Consider the following 14,076-nt stretch of genomic DNA (forward strand, 5'->3'; position numbering starts at 1 on the left):
ATGAATTAGAGTAACACAAAATGTACATTATTAGATGCATTAGAACTTTGCCCATATGTTTTGTACAGCATCAGTTACTGTAAATGGCCTCCTGCTCAATGCATGAAAGCACAACTCAATATCTGCTGCTGGTTAGCTCTGCATGTTCTTTGCAGGTTTAGTATGCTGATTGTAATCAGCACACTAGCTACTATTACTACCAGCGTTACTTGACCTATTGAATGTGTCCAAAGTTTTGAGTTTGAGCACTGGGTGAATGTGACTATGAAGCTACTACAAAACACAGTCATGTGCTTTTTCAGGGAATTTTTACTAGGTTGGGGATTAGAGGGCCGCAGAGAGGAGGTTTTGTGTATCATACACAATGTGGAGCATTTAATAACGGTAAAAAGATGTAGGTTATCAACAAAAGCAAACACTAACACATCTAAAAACAAGTCTTATTCCTTTAAAGGGAGTGTCTTTTGGAGCCCACTGTTCTATTTAGTTTCTCTTAGACAGAAGAACACATGGAGAGAAAGAAAAGGACACACCAGGCCACTTGAATGGCCATCTTTGTGACCTTCACACATTGTGTCTCACACCATGTTTTACAGTCTTGCCCCTCTTCTTCTACACTTCTTTGTTTGTCTGTCTATCCCACCCCTGCTACATTTCACTGCTTGTACTCCCACCGAATGGAAAACAGCTGGTTTGGGGACTGCCCAGAGCACATTATGCCCAATTCTTCAATGAATTCCCATCTACCTCTCCCCTCGTCTCCGCTGTCCAGTGTGCTCCCTTAATCCCTGTCCTCATTTAAGGTGGGGCCGCGCAGCTGAAACAAAAGAAAAACAGCCTGTATGAGAACATGTTTCTCACCCACATATGGTTCTCTCACTCTTTCTGTGAATTTGTTTCCCAGCCTTACTCCCTGGTGATACTCTGGTGTTATGGCTAGTTCTGCTTTTGACAAGTTGAAAAATGTGGCGATATAATGCAGCTGAGCTGTACAGCCAAGTATGCATATAATTAGGTAATGTGTCAGTTATCACTTTGCCCTCATATCCAACCTAGTTCACCTGCTGGGGTAGATGTAAAGACAAAAGCAACCATAAAACCTGTGCTTGGATGTCTTTAGAACACAAAAAAACTTATAAGGCCCACCTAACCCTTGGATGGTATTCGGGTCAAATTGACCCATTTTATGTTTCTAAAAGAAGAAATATTATACAAGTTTACATTTTTTTCAACCTGAAAATCAATGGATGTACCTTATTTTCTGTGATAAACATGTATTCCTGACTCAGTTCAGAAAATTCTTCTGGATATGACCACTGATGTTTTTTCCATAGTGGATTTTTAACATGAATTATAACCTCATGGCAAAAAACCAAACACACTTTCATTTTTAACTGTGTTATAGTAGAGACCGATTGCATTCCCTAAATATATGTTATCTCAATTGTTTGAAATTGAGATAAAGACAATATTTGATAATAGATTATGAAGTAAAATTTTATTTCAGAATGGTTTTTAAAACGCCAAATAAGTCACGGGTCAACTTGACCAGAGGGATACGAGAGGTTCCCAAAAGTGAAGACAATACAAGGGTTGAAAAGCCTCATAGAATAAAGTGTTTACCAGTTTTTTTTCCCAAGAGATATGTTAAGGTGCAACCCATGTGGCAGCATGTGCTTCCAAAACAATAAAAAAGCAACTTCTTCCTTTTGAACATGCCCAGTAGGTAGACTATGTTTAGAGCTTTGAAAACAGTTTTCAATATTGCTAGTAGGGGTGCATGATTCAGAAAATTTCACGATTCAATATTAGTTTTTAGGCTCAAGATTTGATTTTCGATTAAAAAACAATTCTTAATTAAAGAAACAATTCACAGTATGTAAACGTAGTAAGCTTTTCTACGTGATAGTATACACACCACTACAAAAAACAAAACAAAAACAAATAATTATGAATCGATTTTTGGAATTGTATGAATCGATTTTGAATCTGTAGAGCTTGAATCGCGATACACATGTGAATTGATTTTTTTGCACACCCCTTATTGCTAGCCTCCACCGACAACAGGTTCAAGTGAGACAATATCATTTTTCAAATAAGCAATAACAAATTCATAAACACATTTTACAAACTAACAGTTGAGAGCTGCTTTGCTGAGTCACAGTTGCTTTCTGTGGCTGGAAATGAAAGTTATGGTAGCGGGAAAACCAAAAACAAAAAGCTGATAGATTCTGAAACTTTAAGCACTGTGTGTGGGTGGGAATGCAGAGTTAATTGATGCAGTTTAAAGTAATGAGCAATGCGCCATTGTTCTATTCGTTATACTCTTGAGTTTTGCTCTTACAGGCTCATACTTGGTCTGGTATGACTAGTAGCTTATGGCGGCTAATTTAAACTGATATTAGTAAGATGCTTCTGTGTACCTGAACTGCGTTCCAGACACAGTTTTTAGCCCGTAAGTTACAATATCACTTATTGCGTACCAGGCAAAGTCATCACAAACCCTTCTAGCTAGCGTTAGCAAGCGGCTACCTACCGTTGACATTAGCTAGCGTTAACTGATCCTAACGTTCTTCCGATTTCTAGTTGGAGACATATTTTGGGCTTCATTTAATAAAGATAACCTGTAGTCGTACACAATTGTATGTGTATTGTTTTGATTACAATGTGCGGAATTACTTCACGTTGTCTATTTATGTCCATTTATTTCAATTTTGCACTGTGATCACCGGCAACAGGGGTCACCATTGTTATTTATGAGTGTGTGTGGGACATCAAAACTGTAACTGTGAGTACAACAATCTGGTACGAGGTCACCATGAACGGGTTAGACTGCCGTTCCAGGGCACTTTCACGGGTAGAAGGTTGAGTTACGGGTCGCCTGGAACGCAGCATGACTGTCAGTTTCCTGGTGTTCCTGGAACACAACATTTAAGCATCGTCACAGACAATGATGTCTTTAAAGCAAGCGATGGTAGAGAATCTTGGGGAATTCAAAGGGAAATTCAATGTGACACCCTCTGGTCACTTTCACGTGACCAGAGGTTCAAATTAGAACTTTCAAAATGTACATAGTTTCTATTTAAAGTTGAAACTTCAACTTTTTCAAGCATGCTTAAAGGTCACATTAATATATTTGGTGAGGGCTTCTCATTGGAGGAAGTGCTGTTGTATCTTTATTGGCAGAAAAACTTTAAAAGAATGATTCAATTGTATGTAAAAGGGCTTGTACAGTTTTTAATTGGACAATAAAGTAAAAGTGGAGTCAACTGTAAATGAATGGTGACTTACTGTGTTGTGAGGGATTAGGAGGATTAAAATGGTGCTGGCGGGTTTTGCTGTGTCACAAAGATGAAAATCCTATTTCAAGAGAGCGGAGGACGGTGTGAGAAGCAGAGCAGTGTCAAGAGAAGTACAAGGAGGAAGTATTGCTTCAGCTGCTGAAGGGACCCGGGTGACAAATTGGGTGTATATTGTGGGCAATGTGTGGGTTTGCGTGTATGCCAATGCAATTTCCTGCCAGCAGATTGACTAACATGTGGGCACCTGCTCTGACAAATCCGCCCATCCTGTTTCTCTCAGCTCCCACAATGCAGTGTCTTTCTGCCACTGCACCTACTCTATTAGAAACATGCAAATGAAATACTAAAGAAATATACAGCATAGCCTTTTGCACACCAGGATGCCATAACACCTACAAACTGACCTAGATTATGAGCTAAACTTTCCAGAAACTTGGTGTTAAATACTAGCTTGCATTAATATAGACTTTATAAGTCCCGCAAGGGGAAATTACAATTTACACTCTGTTGTTATTACACACAGGCCCGAATTACACACACACACACACTCACTAATAGAAAGATGTCCACCTTGGGATTGCCCAGGAGGTGAACCAGCAACCCTCCGGTTCCCAACCCAATCCCTACTGACTGAGCTACTGCCACCCCCGTTAATATTAAATATGTGTCCAATGTATCGGCAGGCTAAGATCAGGCATTTCCCAAACTATCAGTATTTTTAATGGGCGATAAAGAATTAATTTTTTTACACATGTTTATGCAATAAACCAAACAGGGACTTTACATCATAAAGTTTGCACATCCAGCACAGAGGAGTGCAGCGGCCAGACAAGCATGGACAAAGTTGCATGGCCTTGGGGGGGAAAGGCTGGTGGCCATCCTGGCTAAGTGCCCCCCCCCCCACACACACACACACACACACACACACAACATTAGAAGTAATGAGCTCTCTATCTATTAGGGAAAAGGTAGAGAGATACTGCATGCCTGGAGTGGAAAGAGTTGAACAGATTAATGAGTTGGCATGCAAACAATTGCAGTTCAGAAGGTGAGAGTGTGTTTTTTTGTAAGAAACACATACAGTATAGGTCCTGTGTGTTGCGATGCCTGTGGAAGTAGTGTGACCCTTGATTTATTTATCTCTACTTCATGTGAAGGCGCTGGCAGTGAAATATATTCTGTGTATGACATGAATGTGAAAGTGCCGCACCAGCTGCTGGAACGTCAACGCTATTGTATTTGGTGACGCACTATCAGGAAAAAGACTGAGCCTGGGCACAAATACGTGCATGTGCATGCGTGTGTTGGTTTGTATATGTGTGTGCATTTCCTTATGTCACAGAAAAGAGAAAGTCACTGAGCTGTTAAAAGCAAGGTGTTCATAACCTTACCATGAAGTTACAAAACCTAAAAGCAGACCATTAGTATTCTGTTCAGTTTGACAAGGGCAATAAATTACCAAGTGCCTCATCACTTTCACTTTGTGTGTGTGTTTTTGTGTGTGTGTGTGTGTGTGTGTGTGTGTGCACAGTGGATGGGACATATAGGAGGAAGCTGTAGCGCACGTGGTTTTGAAAATGTCCTTGAGCAAGGCACCAAACCAAAAATTGATCCTCGTTTGGGTAAAAAAAAATGTTTTCCCATGTGTGTCAACTGCATTATTTACAGTTAAACGTATAACAAGTACAGTGAGAGTATGTTGTAAACGCACATGTGGCACAGAGGGGTTACTGGTCTGTTCGGGAAGCTCAGAAGACAACATGTGTGTGTCATCCAGCTCGAGATTAGAGCCCATTAGCCTCAGTGGCTGGTCTGCTGTTTAGACTGAGTGTAAACACAGAGAGCGAGGGATGGTCCAACGTCTTCTGTCTTCATCTTCAACCTCCTGATAACGCTTGCAAGAAACCCCACACTTACACACACACGGACACGCAACAACATGTCTGGACAATCACTCGCTTCACAATGCCACGTACGTGTGTGTGTGTGCGTGTTTGTGTTGCTGAGCTCTGCTGTCTCCTGTGAGAACGCGCTGTGGATTGCTCTCATGCCCTCCACTGGCATCATCCTTACTTCCTGTACCAGCTGCAGCTTGTCTCCCCTCCTCTTTATGTCTTTCTTTCTCTCTACTGCTCTTTTCAGGCAAATCCGATCCTTCTATCATTCCCACGATCACATTACAAAAAAAAGTGTTTCCCAGCTGAGTCTTGAGAACAATTGCTATCAGCTATTGATATTGTTAGGGGTGTTTTTTTGGATGGAAAATAAAACAACTGCATATAATGAAATATTGAAAGCATGTTGTTGTCCAGTGGAGGTTGGTGGCACATTGCAAATAAAAGCAAATTAGGATGAGTTAAAGAAAAAAAACATGAAGTGTCACCATGAGTGCGCTGAACAGCTTCATTGCTTGCATAGACATACACTACCGGTCAAAAAGTTGGAGTCAATTACAAATTTCCATTGCAGTCCATTATAGACAGAATACCAGCTGAGATCAGCTGCATGTGTTTTTTTTTTACCAGGGCAGCAGTTTTCAGATTACATTATGTGCTTACATAATTGCAAAAGGGTTCTCCAAAATGATATCAGATTAGTAAACACATGTGCTTTTGGAACATTGGATGAATGGTTGCTGATAATGAGTAATGTAGATATTGCAATAAAGATCAGCCACCCACCCAGATTAGCTGGTATTCTGTCTATAATAGAGTGCTGTGGAAATTTGTAAGTGAGCCCAAACTTTTGACCGGTAGTGTATATATTTATTTTGCAAGTCTCTGGAGCTTTACAGAAGCGAATATGTACACACAATTCTCTCACAGTTTTAATGACGGTGGCAGAGAGTGCTGGCTAAGATATTGCTCATGAATCTCCCATAAGTGTTGGGTTAGTTGGGTTAAAAAAAAAAGGATGCATGAGTAGTATTGGTGTCCCTGCAAGAAAGTGAACAATGCTGACCTAAAATCTTTTGCCTGAGGCTTGTACATGAGATAGCAGAAGCAAAGACATCTGTCTTTGTCCACTTGCGTATGTCACAGTCAGCCTTGTACATGGACACCACAGCGCGCGAGTGCACATCTTCGGCCAGTTCTGCCCCAGTTTACTGGCAGCGGCCTCAATGTCTGTGCTAAAAGTCACGTCGCGAGGAGAGAGAGAGAGAGAGAGAGAGAGAGAGAGAGAGAGAGAGAGAGAGAAGCCCAGAAAAGCGGGGTAGGAAGGAGGAGGGGGTGAGGGGGCACAAGGAGCAGGACACAGGAAGTGGAGAAAGATGAAGAGCCGGGAGACAATGTGATGCACAGGGGTGCCGAACCGGAGGGGAGGGGGAGGAAAAGCAAGCAGAGGGGAGAGAGGAGGCAAAGGAGGAATGTTGGAAGAAAAGGAGGAGAGGGAGAGAGCAGGGTGTGTGCATCTGGCACTGGGAGGCAGGGAAAGATAGCGTGGGCCAGGCTGGCCGGACGTGTGTGTTTGTGTTTGATTGAAGAGGGATGTGAGACAGAGACCCCTCACTGGCTCAGTTTTACTGGAATGCTGCCACGGCAAGATGTACACTGACACACATGCACGCATTTGTTCAGTGCAGAGAAAGAGGAAACGAGAGGGAATGACAGAATGGGAGAGGATAGTCACAGAGTTGGGCATCCTTCAAAAAAAAAAACCTTAACAAATACTGGCCTGTGTGGGGTAAGTTATTATAGATAATAACACAATTTAGTTAATGGCGCCTTATACGGCACTCAAAGCCACCTTACACCACATAAGATCTGTCATGAAACACAAGCAACGGAGCATAGCTTAGCAATAAGGTAGAATCAGTATGAAATGAGATGCAGTTGTTGTAGTTAAAGTGAGAAAGCTAGTTTAAACACAATGGGTTTTAAGTTTTAAGTTATTTTGTATTGTCAAGTCTGCCGATGTGTGTGTGTGCGGGGGTGGGGGAGTTTCAAAAGTTTGATTATAAGAAGGCCCAGGCACCTCTGATTGTGCTGAGGTTGATGGCTGGTAGTATCAGACCTGATGAAGACTGCAGGAAGTGGGAGGGGCCAAAAAAAGTGATCCACTTGAGCAGTGGGAGGGGGGTGGGGTGTGTGTGTGTGTGTGTGTGTGTGTGCGTGTGTGTGTGTTTTATCGTTAATAAAACGACCCATTTGTGTAATGTTCTGTTGCGTTCTTTAAACGCCAAATTTACCAAAAGTAGACTTTAAAATTCACAATTACGTATTTCCGTCAGATCGTTTATGCAGTCGATCTCGATGTTTCCGAGCGTACTTGAAAGCAGCTTTATTTCAAAGTACAGAGGGAAAGAAAAGAAACGAGCGAGACATAGCGAGTGCTTTGTTATTGCAGGAAACATTCAGCCATTACACAAACTCGCAAGCAGTTCAGTGCTTGTGTTTCGGTTTTTCACCATTATCGTAGGGCTGGACAATTTAATGAAAATGTATTGAAATCGAAATTCTGCTGCTGTTATTGACGTATTTTTTTCCATGACGATAATTTAGATAATTTCTTTAAGTTGACAAGCCTACTTTCTCCTTAAAAACAAACAAACATTCTACCATGTGCGCAGTCACATGACTTCGTCCGGACCAGTCAGCCGCATGGAGAGCATAATGGAGGATGACTCAAACACCGAGCCTGAGTCAACAGGAGCAACTTGGGCCCAAAAAACGTTGGCTTCAGAAAAGATGTTTTAATACTCATTTGTCGTCATCGTGTTTTAACCCTCCTGTGGTCCTGGGGTCAAATTTGACCTGTTTACAAAAACTGTCTATATCAGAACTATGACAAAAGAACATCAAAAAATGGGACAAAGGTTAAAAAAAAATACAAAAACACAGAAAAAAAAAACACTGAAAAAACATTGGAAAAAGCAACAAAACAATTGTTAAATTAACTAAAACATAGTTAAAAAAAAGTCAAAAAAGTGACTAAAAAATTGAAATAAAACTGTCAAACACATCGAGAAAAGTGTGGAAAAAGAACAACAAAATGTTGAAATTTGCAGCAAACCACAGCAGCCTAAAAGCATTACCCCATTCAAAATGAATGGAACTACCTGCGTTTATGCAGGTATTTCAGGACCGATACTAACAGATACTGATGCCTGGGCTTTGTGTATCTGTGAATACCCAACGCCCAATCCAGTACCAGTGAAGTAATCAGAAACTGTAGGCCTACGCCTTCCACCTTATACTTTCCTTCCACCATGTGGAAGAGACTAAAGATACCAGACTTTCCTCACTAAACACTACTTTCCAAGCAAAGACAAAATAACATACAGTAGATGTAATGTACTGAATGTGCACGGTGCTTGAATGTGCTTGATTAAATTGGGAGTATTGTTCGTTGCAGTACTACCACCGTCCCTTGAAACATTTACTTTGCAGAGGTTGCAAACAGCCGAGGAACTAGTTGGCGTGGCAAGCATGACATATCTCCACACAGCCGACTCTTTGGCTCCATGGATAACTCAACTCTTCCAGCATGGGACACATGTGTTGCTGACAAATGACGAAGAAAATGCTGCGATGGAGGAAAAAAATAAAACTGGAGCTACTTTGTCAATATCGGGGCTGATATCCGATCTCATTATCGGATCGTTGCACCCCTAGTCTGAAGCCGGTCTGAATGTCTGTGAGAGAAGCAAAAGAAAGATTATGAATAACTTGAATAGTCCCAAGAAGTTAATGCATTGTGACACAGGGAGCCAAAGTAACTGAATCAGCAGGGGTGTGACATGTTCAGTGGAATTTGAACGTGTAATGATCAGTGCTGCAGAGTTCTGGATGATGGGGACGCCTGCCAGGATCACAGTGCAGTAGTCAATGCGTGATGTGACCAAAATATTGATTAAGACTTCTGTGTGTTAAAGCAGGGCAAAGCCTGAAGACGTTTCGCAGATGGAAAAAGGAAATCCTATAGAGACATACTATTCAATATAATATAATATGATACAAAAGATCATCACAAAGAGCTGGAACAAGCCAAAATAGAATACGAATATATATATATATATATATATATATATATATATATATATATATATATATATATATATATATAAAAACACACACACACACACACACACATATATATACAGTATGTAATGATGTCTGACATACGGCCACCCCAAATTATTATTTTTTTAAACAATTAATCTAACGATTCATTTCTCAATCAGCGGTTATTTTCCCATTGCTCAATTATTAACAATTCACACAAAACAAATGTCAATAACATTAAAATCTCTATTTATGAAACATTTTTTAACACTGCACTGTTCAGGTCAAATTAATTTGTAGTGCAACCTGAAGGCAGATGTAGGCTATCAATCCAACAATGAAATAAAGTCACTTTCAGGAGGAATACACAAATTAAAACTTTAAGTAAACAAAGCAAGCGCAAAAAGAGTAGCCTGTATTTGCTTTGTTTAACACTAGTAGGTAATATCATGACTAAGCTCTTGTTTAACATCCAAGCTCTTCTCACTTTAATCTTACAGTAAAAAAGTGCAAAACACGAGAGTGGTATCAATGATCTCATCTAAATTTCTGCACAAGATCAAATTAGCATATTTCCCAAAATATCAAACTATTCATTCAATGGGGAAACACAAGGGGAAAACTGTTGCAACATCAGCCCGAGGGGGAAAGGACAGGAGAAAAGAGGAAAGAGAGGATGAACTAATGAGCCGCCAATGAGGCTTCCTCACAAACCCTGATGATAACAACCATCTGTTTTTACCAAGACACTCCAGGAAAATGACATGTTTCAAGGTTGCAGCCGCACACCAAAACAGGATGAACCTTAGATCACCCCATCAACTCCTGTTTGTGTGCTACTGTAGACAACCATGCCCTTACAGAGTGGCAGCAGGATGAAGACGCACAGATAGGCACACGGGGCTGACGCACTCTTTTTGGACATTCAGAATGCTGCTTGCTTACATAACCTGATGAGTTAATGGGTCAATCAGAGTGATGTAAACGTGTCTGACAACAGGCGGAGATATCCTGTCCGAAAATGTCACACACATATGTTGGTTCTAATGGCATATTTTTTGCCCCCATCACGTCAGGCAGGGTCCACTGTCTGAGAATTCAAGCGCTCCCAAGAGTCACATCCTGTCCACCGAGGAAGAGTGTCCCTATAGCCACAAAAACGGCGAGCACAGGAGCCGCTGAACATTCTGCTCTTCCTTATGGGACTCCAGAGGCCAGATGGACCCCCTAGCATACACACATACACACACACACAAATAGGGAGAGGTAGCACATCCAATAATGACACAAGGAGAGTGTGTGTGTGTGTGTGTGTGTGTGTGTGTGTGTGTGTGTGTGTGCGTGCGTGTGTGTATTGGGTGTGGGGAGGATGGGGGAGGGACATAGGGGGTCCATTGTTTCAGACTGGAAGGCAGAAGTGTAGGGAGGGGGGCGAGGGCAAGTCAAGGGGAAGCTAAATTTAGAGCACCTCCGCTCAAGTATTCCAAATATTCTTACGTGTATGTAGACCATCACGTATACACTTTGTTACTTCATCCACCTCCAAGAATTATGTCATTTTGCAGCCATGATTTGGTTATTATTGATTGAAATAACTGTCAAAAAAAGGTTCTGAAATGCTTACTTTTGATAAGGATACAGAGACAATCTGAATTGTTTGCTACTAGCTGCAGCTTTAATAAGGAAATTTCCCCGTTGTGGGATGTAAAAAGTATAATCTAATCTAATCTAAAATGACAGTATGAAGCCTCTTTCCGACCAAGTAGTTACAGGAACGGAGTTATAGAACCAGTCCACTTCTAAACCGTTCTACTAACTACTCTCCCCCAATACCTGTTCTCCCATTTGCATTCACACTGGCCAAGCGGACATAGGAACTGGTAGGAGGGGTAAGGGAGAGACGCAAGCACGGCAAAGGTCTTTATAGCTTTAAAACAAGAAACAAATACACCAAAAAAGTCGGTTGTCCTCGGGTCAAATTTGACCCCTTTAAGAATTGTCTATATCCAAAATATCCATGGGTTTCTTTTTCACCAAATTACCACAAAAAAATGGATTGGACTCCATACGATGCTCATAGCAAAAACTGATCACTTTCATTCCTGATGAAACTCATCTGTATGTTCTTAACTATTAGTCAAAAAAAATTCTGAATTTCTGCTTTCTTTCTGATCAATTATTAGGTAAAATTCTATATAATTGAGGGTTATTGACCATGAATTCCAAAAAGTAGACTAAAACTAGAGGTAGTAAGGTGGTGTTAGTGAAAACAAAACAAAGTCTGTAAAGGGGACAAAAATGTCAAATCTTTGTCCATTTTTGACCTGGGAGGACAACACAAGGGTCAATCTAAAGTATGTAGCTTATATCATAATTTAAACAAGTCTCTAGAAGAGAAACAGGTATCTCTCTCTCCCCTCTGCCTGCGGTGGCTGTGTGTGTGTGTATGTGTGTGTGCGCACGTGTGTTTGTGTGTGAGACGGCGGCCCAGCTTGTGGAGTTTAACTCCGTAAAGACAGCCAACCACAGGTTACCGTTGATCTTATGACGGACACGTGTGATATGTAACCAAATGAGCCGTCAACGGCGAAATAAAAGCCTCTTATTTACGAGAGCGGTCTGAGAGACCTCCAGCTTACAGTGGGGTCTCCGAGCGTGACTGGCCAAACGACGGCCTATATTTGAAATCCAAACAGTTCATTTCTCGCATAAAACGTTCTCAGAAGTGATTTTAGTGATACATAAGATGGCGAAAATTGTTAAAATTGACTGTTGTTGGTCAGTCTTTTCTGAAACCTGACCCTCGTTGACCTAGGTTCCTATGCGAAAAAGGGTACAGTGAAAAGACCTTGCCCTGAAGTAGGAGTTGAAAGAGTTACTTAAAAATGCCCAAATTGGTCCAGTCTGAACCACGAGGAAAAAAAGGTTCTGGGAATGTTATGTTCTAGGAACTGCAAAAATCCTTCACGATGGATATCGTCCAGAGAAGATGAGAAGAGGACACGGTGCACATGGGGTTAAATCTTCATGAGCATGTTTGGGTCATTTCCTGCTGGCTGTACAGCCCTGACCTGCTGCTGAGGACCTGGCACACACACACACACACACACACACACACACACACACACACACACACACACACACACACACACTCTGACCTACACTTCCTGTCAGACAGAGACACCCCCTTGGAGAACTAGCCTGATCTGTCTCCAATACGTCCCCTGCAGAATCCTCTCACCCACTTCTTTCCACCTCATTGTTCTTTTAACACTTGAACGTGATCACCAGGGAGCACGGCTGAAAGGACGGCAGACTCCTAACAGGTGCTTCTTTCTTTACATAAACACATTCTTAGTCATAAAGGCAGCCACACCAGTAAGTGCATCAGTGCAGGATTCGCTGACAGAAGTATGTGTTTCTTTAAAAATAAAAATAAAAAAAACTTCTATTGGCTGGGTTAGCACAGTTGGTGGAGCAGGAACACAAATATATATAGATTTACTCCTCGACACAGTGGCCCCTGGTTTGAGTCAAACCTGTGGCCCTATGCTACATGTCACAGTTCTGTTTTTTTAATTAAATATGGTGTTTTTCACTCATGAAAACCCTCTCAGGGTGCCATCTCCTCTCTCCCCCATGTAAAATAAGATTAATAAGTAGGCTAATGGTAATGATGATGATACTAATAATTACATTAAATTATAATACTTGAATTATTATCAAAACATTACATAAATATGCATAAAAACATGAAACAAGGCTCTCATATGACAAATTCTAAAATATATCTAATATCTTCCATCCCACAAAAGATTCTACCTTGTGGGGATCTTACTATTGGTGATCTTTACTTACTTCGTGTGACAAATTTGTCACGCCAAGATTTCTCAAAAAGAAATGAATTTCTTGAAAATCGTATTACATACATCACGTATGGGCTGGATGAGTTGATTCTCCTATTTTGTCTTTATTTGATTTGTTCTCCCTCTTCTGCCACCATGTTCAGCACCATGTGCCATCAGACGGGTGGCATGTTGTCTTTATTGTGTTATGTAACGTAATATGTTATTGTAAGCAGGACATGTGACGTGTTATCTTTATTGTAGTATGTAAGATAATGTGTTATTGGTATCTATGGGTGTGTTTGTCTATGTGTGCATCTGGTTAACTCATCAGCGCTCCAGCGGCGTGTCACTGACCTGGTGAGGGGCACATCACTGTGAGGCTACGTGTTTCATTTTCAGTATGTGTTTCCGCCCATTGCTGGAGTCTGATGTCACTTGGGGTGAGGAGCAAGGACCGGAAGAGTCGGAGGGGGGAGGGGGGGCTGGCAGCAAGGTGAGCGCTCTAAGGAGACATCAGACTGATTGCATCCAAAGACCACGCTGAAGGGAGACAGTCGGGGTGCTTGACAAACCGATTGTTAACAAGGCTTTACTGACACGTTGCAAATGGCCCATGATTTAGAACACAACGGAGACTTTAGTGGATCACACGCACAACTGTCTGTGTTGTCATACAATGGTCAGCTGTTCAAATTCTGTGCTGTAAATTAGCCTTGCGCCCCTCAGGCTCTCTCATTTCTACCTATAAACACATGTATCTCCTCATCTCATTGCGGTCAAAGCGACTACATGCTGTGGTCTGTGATTATAGCCGAGTGTTTACAGTCCTCACATATTAACAATTGTGTTAAAACAGCATGGGGTACCATCCTGTAGCAGTGTGTGTGAAAATGCACAAAATTGGGTTCGGGGTTTGACACC

The 14,076-nt window shown here is 41.4% G+C and overlaps 1 long non-coding RNA gene across 1 annotated transcript; it reads right to left on the bottom strand.

Moving 5' to 3' along the window:
- Positions 1–358: 358 nt before the first annotated feature.
- Positions 359–13,611, bottom strand: LOC117941662. Its single transcript, XR_004655944.1, has 2 exons — positions 13,510–13,611; positions 359–817 (listed from the first exon to the last, which is right to left on the bottom strand). It is a non-coding gene; the product is annotated as an uncharacterized LOC117941662 (long non-coding RNA).
- Between the last annotated feature and the right edge of the window lie 465 nt (positions 13,612–14,076).

Source organism: Etheostoma cragini, chromosome 3 (genome assembly GCF_013103735.1).
Source record: "Etheostoma cragini isolate CJK2018 chromosome 3, CSU_Ecrag_1.0, whole genome shotgun sequence".
In the NCBI taxonomy this organism is placed as follows: Eukaryota; Metazoa; Chordata; class Actinopteri; order Perciformes; family Percidae; genus Etheostoma; species Etheostoma cragini.